We start from the raw sequence: 10,186 nt of genomic DNA, 5'->3' as shown, positions 1-10,186 counted from the left end.
GTGGGGGACGTTTTGAAGAGGGCCGTTGTGGGCTGAGCCAGGAAGCTGAGCAGGAGCCGAGCCTCATGACTGGGCCACATCCTCCAAGGAGACCCACAGAGAGTAGTGCTGCACCGTGGACCTCCCCACGGCCCGGGCCCAGGACTTCCGTTGTGACGGAGGACATGGGCCAGGAGGTAGGCCACTTCGCCCCAGCTGGGTCTGCGCACAAAGCCTGCCCCTTCTCCAGGACTCCTTTCACTGTTCCCTGCTCTTGGAGCTTGCCTCCCCCCTGCCACCAGGCTTTGCTCAAAGTCGGGGTCCTCAAGAAGCCCTCCCCAGTCTCCTGCACACAGTGCCACCTGGCACCCTCCGAAGCACTGATCTGTTCTATGGCTCCTCAGACCTTTGTATTAGTCAACCGCCATGATTGAAAATCCCAGACTGACCTTCAAAGAGGAGATGATGGAGGCTCTCCTCTCCTGGTGAACCAGGCTGGAGGCAATGGAGGCTCTCCTCTCCTGGTGAGCCAGGCTGGAGGAGATGGAGGCTCTCTTCTCCTGGTGATCCAGGCTGGAGGCAAGGAACCCAGGGCCCACCTGCTAATCTTTTGCTCCCCCCTTCCTGAAATGTGAACCTGGGGGCCTCTTCAGCTGCTCTAGCTCCTCAGCATGCTCAGAGCTCAGGCAGTGAGAAAGTTCCCAGCTCCCCCAGCGACTGCCTTGATGCCATTCATACATCCTCTGCATCCTGTTGGGCAAAGGGCATTCGTGCAACCACAGGTGACTCAAGAAGCTGGAGTATGGCTTGTGTTCTGGGTGACCAGCAGAAATTCACTCACTGAGGAGGAAGATCATGGCTGCTGGGAGGCCACCGCCAGTCTCTCCACGAGATGTCAACATGAGTCGACTTGTCCATCATCTGCCTACCTTTCTGCCTATCTGTCTAAGGTCTTTGTCCTGCTAAGATAGGAACTCCCTGTGACTTGGCGACTTCAGCCCCTAGACCCGTGCCAGGCACAAGGTCATGCTCAGTGGCCAGTGAATGGTGGCAGGGCTGGGGCTGGTCGTGCAGTGCCTCAGGGGTTCAGGTGGGTTTGATTCTCTTCTTGTTACAATAGACACAGGAGGAAATGGGATTGTGGTAACTGAACAGGGGAGGTGGCCACACTAGGAAGTGAGGCTGAAATAGGCTGTGTGTTTGGGGTCTGGTCACAGGCTTCAGAGTGCAGGGCTGCAGATGGCGGGGTCAGGGGGCGGGGCTGCAGGTGGAGGGTCAGGGTGTGGGGCTGCAGGAGGAGGGTCAGGGGCTAGGGCTACAGGTGGAGGGTCAGGGGGCGGGGCTGCAGGTGGAGGGTCAGGGGCTAGGGCTGTAGGTGGCAGGTTTATGCTGACCTGTTGCGATTGCTTCTAGGCAGAACTTTACCATGAAATCACTAATCAGGTGTCAATAAAAACCTGTTTAGCCCAAGGCAGTGAATTTGAGTCCCTCTGGAGATGTTTGGTTGTCCTTTGTTCCTGGATGTAGCTGGCCCTTCCTTAAGCCTCTTGGCTCTTGATTCCCGTATCTGTAAGACAGAGGTTTTGGGATCCACCACAGAGTCAAGGACAGTTTCCACCTAACTGTGATTCGGCAGCAGTCCTTTCCTTTAGTAAATCCTTAGCAGGTGTTCCTCTTCCTCTTCCTTAGCAGGAGCTCCTCTTCCTCTTCCTTAGCAGGTGCTTCTCTTCCTCTTCCCCCTACCATTCCTGCACTGGGGAAAGTTTAGATGGAGCCTCAGGACCATGAACCATGAACTGGGTTGTTTAGTGCATTTTAAAATACATTAGGAAAGGCCCATTTCCCAACAGAAGTGGTATCAACCATCGCTGTTGTTAATTTTGGCTTCCAAAGACAGATATTTATAAAGATTCTTTAAAAGTTTTACAGGATATATCTTGTTTTTGTTTACTTTCCAAGTGTCCTTAAAGTTGTCTTGCTTTATTGTTTAAACTCAATTTTATATGCTAGCTTGCTGGCCGAGTTATTACAGGTTCTGAAAGGAAGAAAGACTGGCCGGCTGGTTGAGCTTCAAGCAGTGTGTATGGCTGTGCAGCTCAGGAGGCCGCCGAGCCTGTGCCCCCACAGTGGACACCAGAGCACCGGTCTGTTATGAAGCCCGGAGCACCGCTGTGTCCCTGCTGCCCCCTCACAGGTCAGCAGAGGCCGAGCCCCAGCTGGGGTGCCATCGCCCCGTTCCCCTTTGCCCAGCCCCTTGTCCCCAGGGCCAGAATGCCCCCTGGTCAGGGACCCAGCCCCCAGGGAGGCCTGCAGGCCCTCCGCCGGGCTCCGCCCCCGGGAAGCACAGTCATTCCTTCTTTCCCTCAGGTGCTAAGGGTTATAAGGCAGGTGGTGAAGGAGACAAAAGGCAGGGCCTTGGTGGCAGAGTGGGGCCTCCGGGAATCTGGTGAGACGCGGGTTCCAATGCCTCTGCCAAACCATCTTCACTGCGGGCGGCCACGGCTGGGCTCAGCTCCTTCAGCATGTGTATAGAGAGACGGAGAGGCCAGCGACCCAACGACTGCAGCCAGTGGACGTGCGAAGCCACGTTGTCCCCTCTTATGAGCGCTGTCCTCAGATTCGGGCTCCCTCCTGTCCCGTCCGCAGTCTGCATTGGTGTCTGTGGGCAGCGAAGGCTGTGGGCACCGCCTGTTTGCTGAGTGGGCAGGCAGCAGGCCCGTCACAGAGGCCCAGCCAGGTGGGCAGTGGGAGTGACGAGAGCGGGTGGGAGTGCCGCTAACCCTCACCGGTTGCTGGAGAGGCTGTGCATGGACAGGTGGGCCCTGGCTGCCTCTCTCTCCTTGGTGCCTAACTGCTTGCTGCGTCTGCCCTGGTTACTATTTCCCTGTCCAGGAGGGTTCAGCCTCGAGTGACCTGCTCACCAGGCCAGCGCTGGGGCAGAGCACCACACTGGCAGTACCTGGATAGTGTTCTGCAGGCCAAGTGGGCAGCACGGGAGAGCTGGGTCTGCCACTGGACCCCGCATGGCCAGGCCGAGGCAGTGAGGGTGGAGGAGACACTGAGGACCGCTCTGGTGCCAGTGGACCTTGGGCCGGTTCCCAGTCCCAGAGCATCACACCTGCGGTGGTCGAGGAGGCTGAGCCGGTCTGTAGGTGGCTGGTGCCTCGGGGGAGTAAGCTCTATCCTTCTGGTCAGTGGCTCTCTCTGTGTTGGGTGGACGGGACAGACAGAGGAAACTGGGTCCAGAGTGGCCTGTGCCTGCGGCTTCCGATCAGCCCGCATGCGGTGTTGATCGGGGTGCTTTTCACGTCTAGCCTTTCTGTCCCTTCCCGACGTGGGTCTCGGGTTTGCAGGCCTTGGAGTGCCTGTCCTCTGGCACGTGGCTAGCCTCCGGCGGGCGAGCACCGAGGCGCTGGAACGTGGACGTGCACCAGTGGCAGCCGGCCGCTCTCTGCCCCGTGCCTCCCAGGCCGGCCCTGCTGCCACGGCCTGGAGGCCCACAGTCCACCTGCCTGGTCACTTTCTTTCACTCCAGCTTTTCCTCCTGGCTCTTGAGGTAAGCTGGGGACAAGAGGAGGCCAGCAGAGCCAGCGATGGCTTGTCTAGGACAGGCGGAGACAGAGGGCTGGAGCAGGGACCCAGGGACACTGAGGAACACAGGGCCCAACAAGCACGCAGCACGGTTGCAAGACGCGTCTGGGCCCCACAGGATGCGCCGCAGACCTTCCAGCCGCAGCAGCCAGCAGCTGCCCGAGCACTCCCAGGTCTGAGGGCGCCCGTGCAAGGAGTCTGCTCCTCTCCTTCGTGCAAACAGCGTAACTAAATCAAATTAAACAAGACTTCACTAAAAACCAAGACTCTTGTTTGTTTCTAAAACATGAATGCTCAAAAAATTTAGTGCAAAAACCAGGACTCAGAGATAAAATCCATGTGGTAGGTCTGTGGCATGAAGGCAAGAGGGGAGATCACAGTGTCCACAGGCAAGGGCTGGCCAAGAGACACCTGATGCCTAACACAGGCCTGTTGTGCCCTAGAGTGCGGCAACATGGGCCATGGTCACTACCGTGGCACTGTGGGTGCTGAGCTCAGTCCTGGTTAGGTACTAGGTGTGGGCCCAGGATGGCACACATACCCAGGCATCAAATTTGGCCAGAAGTGGGTCCTTGGCAGCATTTGGAGCTGCTTTGCGATGTGGGGACCACAGGAGCAAAAGAAGTGAGGTCAGTGATGGACAGGGAGTGTGAGCAGCAGGGACCTGCACGGTGACACCTGGCAGGGCGTGTCCTGGGAGTTGGACCTGAGGATGGCGAGCGTGGGAGTGGTGGGGTGCACTCCCTGGGAACCCCACTTCTCCTGGGCATGACCTTTCCCCGGCCTAGCTCTGCACGGAGTCCTGCTCTCCTGAGATGCAGGCGGCGGCAGCCCTGCTGGCAGACAGGCGTATAGTGGCGCTCTGCGGTGCCACAGTGGCACCATGACATCGGCAGCTGCACCAGAGCATGTCGACCTGCAATGTCTCCAGTGTACATGGCTCATGGGACCAGCCCAAGGGCCACTGCGTGTGAAGGGATTGCTGTGAACTCAGACTCCAGAAAGGCAGGCGTGTGTGAGGGGCAGGCGTGTGCAGGAAGGGAGACGGGCTCACCTGAGTAGGAGAACAGCACCAACGGGCAGGGCCGGAGTCCAGCCGCCGGAGCTGGGCGCCATCGAGGCCTGGCCTGGAGGCAGGCCGTGCTCCATGTGTACTCCCGTGATGGGCTTGCCTGACACTGTGCTCCTCCCGCGGCCTGCGGCAGGTTGGTGGGGTCACCCCGCAGCGCCTGCACGGAGGTGGTGCAGCCTGCCTGGCTCCCTTCACCCCCATCAGCTCAGCACCTTCCTCCACGCCCATCACCGGGTTCTGTGATGAGCAGCGGTGGGATGGGAGGTGGCGGTCAGCAGACCTCGGGCCTCTTTCTGTCTCGACCCTCCAGGAGCTAAAATGTTACACAGGCTACGCAGACACGGCTTCTGCTGTCTCAAGTGGACACACCTCCGCTCAGGAGCATCCTCCATGCTCCCTCTTCTTCCTCGATCGCAGGAAACCACCCGGCTGACTCCCGACTCGTTCGCCCAGCCAGTACCCCCTGGGCCTCCGTCACGCACCAGGTGTGTTGAGGCCCGAGCAGCAAGAGACGTGTGTGAAGTCCCAGCCTGCTGGAGCTTTCGTCCGTCCCAGTGGACAGTTGCTGGGCAAGACGCACAGGCGGTAAGTGCTGCATTTACAAGATGATAAGTTCAAAAGAACATGATAAAGCAGAGAAGCCAGGTGACCCTGGCGAGGAGGGAATGTGACGTGCATAGGATGCCCAGGCAGGACTCAGAGAAGGTGCATCTGAGTGAAGACCGAAGAAGAACCCCTGGGCAGGAAGAGAGGTCCAGGTCCTGCAGTGGAGCATGTCAGGTGGGTGGGAGCAGGAAGCCACCAAGGGGTCAGGGCAAGCCGGAGAGGCAGGAGGCCGGCAGAGGAGAGGTGGCCTCAGCTGTCACGGGGCTCTGGATGTCCTCCGCCCAGAGAGGGCGCTGTCAAAGGGTTTGTCCCGAGAAAAGAAAGTGCGGCTCTGTCCTAATCAGCCACACTGGCCACTCAGTGGAGGATGGACCCTGTGAGGCGAGGTGAGAGGCAGGGAGACCAGTGGAGGGCCTTTCGACAACCTGGGCGGGTTCTGTGGGCTGGGCCTGTGGGTAGTCATGTGGTGGCAGCATGGGTTGGACTGGGAGCAGAGCCAGCAGGATTTGCTGGTGGACACAGGTGACAGCCGGAGAGAGACTCCAGGCAGGGACCTGCGCAGCAGGCAGGAGGGCGAGCCCCCCTCTGAGCTCCGGAAGATTCTGGGGCATCGGGTGCTCAGGGAACATCAAGTGCTGAAATCTGGACGTTAATTCTGGATGTTGATTCTGAGAGGTCTGCGGACATCCCCAGGAGGTGGGAAGTAGCCAGCTGGGTATGGGGCCTTGGATTTCTGGGAAGAAGTTTGGAAGGGAACTCACACCTTAAGGTTTTCAGCACTTAATTAAGTGCATATTCAAGCCTTCAGAGCGGGCAGGACGCTTCCTGCTGGTTCCTACTGGCAGCCAGCTCCCTGGAATGATATGAACCTCTTCGGCTCCTGTCAACTCCAGTTCTTCCTGCTTTCTTTCACATTCCTGGACAAACTGGTCTGCAAATCCTGGATGTACCTCACCGCTGACCCGTCCCCTCCTTCACTGTTACACCCTGGTCCACCTCTCTTGGCCAGAATGTCCCAACCACCTGGAAACTGCTCTCTTCTCCTTCGGCCTGTTCTGCAAGGCTCTGGGAACCTTTAACAAATTTCAACCAGAGAGTTTGATGCCTCTGCTCAAAGTGCCCCAAGGACTCTAGCACCTTAGCCAGAGAGAGAATCGTCCCCACGGAGGACTGACCCTGTGCCTGGCAGACTTTCCATCTAGACAGCTCTCCTGGCTGTTCGCCTCTGTGAGGGCTATTTATTTAATTTCTAGGGAACCCTTCCTGTGAGCCTGGGCCTGCCTGAACACCACTCCAGTGCTGGGTGGTCACTGGAGGGACCCCCCGAGCATGGGCCACCTACTGGTGGTCACTGGAGGGACCCTGAGCATGGCCCCCTGCCCAGTGGTCACTGGGGGCTGATGGCCCCTGGTAGGTTCTGCTCTGGAAAGACGGGCTTCCCTCAGGCAGCCTGCAGCTCTGGACGGCCCTGGGAGCCCAGCTGCTGCGGGTCCTCTTCCTCCCTGCCTCTCCTGCTCGACCCCTGAACGCCCCTTCTGTTCCCGGGGAGGCATGAGCGTGTCACCTGGAGTCTGGGGCGTGGTGGGGAAGTTCTCTCGTTTTCTCAAGCTCCACTCTGAGCAGTGGCTTGGGGCTGTGGGAGACCAGCATTTGGCCAACCTGTCAGTGCTGGAGCCCCGGTGGACTTGGAATGGACGTGGCAGCTGTCACCTGGCCTCCGAGTGGCCTGACTGCCATGAGCCAGTGCCGGCTCCTCTGCTGAGTTGCCTCCTGACCCCTGGAGTCAGCCAGCACTTGGGCCTGAACTCTACCAGCTCTGAGGGCAGTACTTGTCTGTCCTGGCTTCCTGAGCGGAGTTGCCACAGACACTCCAGGAGATGGCTCTCCTTGATTCCGGCATCGTCTGGGCCGCTCCAGCCCCTGCCAGCCACCTTTAGTCCCGAGTGGGCTGCGTCTTTACCCGCAGGTCACGGCTGTGGTTTCCTGGGTGTGCTCTGTGTGAAGCAGGCCCAGATGGTCCAGAAGACGCAGCTGAGTCCTCTCTGAAACTCCTGATTCCACTCATGACCCATGGCATGGCTGCTTATTCATGGAGGAGATTTTACCCCAGAGAGGAGTGAGCTTGACAGAGCTGCTCTGAACTGAGATCTTGGAAGGAGTCGTGCACATTTCCAAATGAGGATGGTCTCAAGAACTTGGTTCAGAGTGGCTTGTTCGGAACCAGGGACGCAGTTCCAGGCAGCTGGTTCCGAGGTCTGACCCAGCCCAGGCTCTGCGGCTCCTGGGTACAAGTGGAGTTTGCTTCACTGTCCGCTGGCCTCCCTTCCTGAGGGTAGCCTTGGGGAGGGTGGAGGTCCCTGGGCAGCCTGCCGCCTGCCCTGCTGCTTCTCTTGCGTCTGGTGGTGTGAGCTTGCTTTGTCTTTGCCTTCTGTCTGATCCCTGGAGGAAACACAGCCTGACCCCATTTCCCACAGACTCAGACCCTCAGGTCCAGCAGAGGCCACGACTCCTGAGCCGTGCTTCCCACCGCTCTGCCTCTGGTGTTCTCTAGTCCGATTCTAGGCGACTTTAGAGAGGCCGTCAGCGACCAGTAGCTGGATGCCACTGGCTCTCAAGTGGCATTTTAAAAAGTGGGTGCAGCATGCTTCTTCCTCAGAAAACGGAGCAGGTTCCTGTCTCCACCGCAGTCCAGAGACTCTGAGCCTCTGAGCGTGGGGGTCGCAATGCCTGCCATTTCACAGAGCTGTCCTGTGAGCTCTGGGGAGGATTTCTCCAGAAGCAGAGAGACCGGTCAACTTGGCTGGGGCGTAAGGGAGGGCTTCGGGGTCTCACAGAAGAGTCCTCATTATTTAAAGAACTTGCCCTTGAGGATAGAGCACATCTGCAGCAGGGGAGACAGGGCAGGATGTTTCAGTCGGGAGAGGCCTGGGGAGTCCCTCCATGGTCAGCTTGTGGACCAAAGATGCCAAGGCATCTTAGCGGGAGGTGCGGCTGGCACGCCACTCGGGTCTGGGGGACTCAGCAAGGGTCTGTGGAAGCCTGAGGGACCCGTGATCCTCCGAGGCCCTGCAGGCCGCCAGGCCACGCTGCCTTGCCCCCTCGGCGTGGAGACTGCCTCGGGCCCTCCTGCAGGGTGGGTGCCTTCCTCCGCGACGTCCTTCACCATCACCATGGCCTCCCTCCCGCTGCCCAGCGGGAGGCGGGTGCCTGCAGCAGGGCCTGCCTGGCTGCCCTCTCCGGGGACCTGTCCCATTAGTGTGGCCTTTCTCTTTCACAGAAAAACACCCAAAAGTCCAGTTAGGGCTATTGTTCCTCCCAGATATGACCAAACCCCACGCTCCCAGCCTCTCCCTTGTCACCGCTGTGGTTCCTGAGATGGGTTTTGATTTCCTTATTAGTAACTGTAATATTGAAGATGAAATATTTCTACTTTTCTTTGTTTTCAAAATTCAAAATACCTTTCAGAAGTTTCTCAGTCTGTTCTACTACACATGCACATTAATGAAATTCTGGATATGTTCATTCAAGAGCTAGCCTGCCTGCACTGGGTATGGTGGCTATCTGTGATCCCAGCTCCTGGGAGGCTAAAGCAGGAGGATGCAAGTTCAAGGCCAACGTGGACAACCTAGTGAGACCCTGTCTCAAAATTAAAACAAGAAACAACAACGAAGCCTGGACTGGGTGTGGCTCACACTGGAGCATGTGAGCAGCCTGCAGAGGCCCCATGTGGAGGCCCGGGGTCCAGTACTGCAGAGAGAAGAGCCAGCCCTGCAAGTGGCCAAGTAGCTCACAGCCCCTCAGCACAGATCTCTTCTGAAGGGTCCTCCTGAGGGGACAGCAGCTGTGTCCCGAGTTGTTAGTGACCCTGGGCAGTCGCACCAGGAGGCACGTGGGGCGGGAGGGGAGACCAGGACCACTGCCACTGTGCGGGTTTGATCTCTGGAGAAAGGGCTGAGTCACCAAGCAGGGCCTCAGGCCCACCCTTGGCTGGAAGCCAGGGTGGGGCTGTTGGAAAACTGCTTCTCCTCCCAGAGTTGGAATTTGCCAACAGCGGAGCACATGGACACCGCAGGAAGGCTGCTGCTGCAGGCCCCTGAGCTTGGCCTCCTGCTTTCCTGTCCAGCCCACCGAGACCTTGTGGGAACGACAGGTGGGCCTGGGTTTGGGCCACGTCCCTTCCTAGATGGGACGTGGGATGCCGGCTGGCCCTGGTGCCCGAGAGCCCTGGCACCCAGAGGGGAGGTCGCGGCCCTGCCCCGCAGGCTCCCCGCAGGCTGCCTCTGTGGCTGCAGGCAGGTGCTGAGGGCTGCCTGTGATAGCCTTGCAGACCCCGTGGCTGCTGCAGCGGGGCCGGGCCCTTGCCCCACGCTCCTGCCACGGGCCTGGGCACCGTCCTGAACGCCAGGGCCGCTCTCCGCCTGGCCACTCTCTGTGGTCATCTGCCCCTTGTGCTGCGCAGCGCGTGGCTCAGCCTCTGACACGGAACCTGGCACCGTGTGGCCTTGCAGCCCCTGGAGGCTCCCCACAGGCTTCACGCCGGGCGTCTTCCGGGCGCAGTGGACACTCAGCCCGTCACCCCCCACGCAAGAGCGTCCAGGGCAGCGGTCCCCATGCATCTCACCTGTGCTCCTTACCGTGCACCTTTCATTACGCGTGGTCACGCAACGCGAGGTTGGAGGTGCTGGCCCCCGACACCGCCCGGTCTGCAGAGGCGGGCGTGCGGGCAGCCGCTAGCAGGCAGCGTTGGCTCCTGCCGGATGTTGATGGCAGGGACAGGCCAGCACTCTGCTTCCACAGGCTGATTCTGTGGTGTGATCACAGAGAAGGCAAGTAAGTTTCCCAAGGTCACACAGTGGTGAGAGACAGGGCCTGGCACTGGAGCCCCACTTTGGTCTTCGTGGTCCTGGGAATCGAACACAGGTCCTTGCACATGCTGGG

The sequence above is a fragment of the Sciurus carolinensis genome, chromosome 10 (genome assembly GCF_902686445.1).
Source record: "Sciurus carolinensis chromosome 10, mSciCar1.2, whole genome shotgun sequence".
Lineage (NCBI taxonomy): Eukaryota > Metazoa > Chordata > Mammalia > Rodentia > Sciuridae > Sciurus > Sciurus carolinensis.
Note: the sequence above shows the minus strand (reverse complement) of the source record.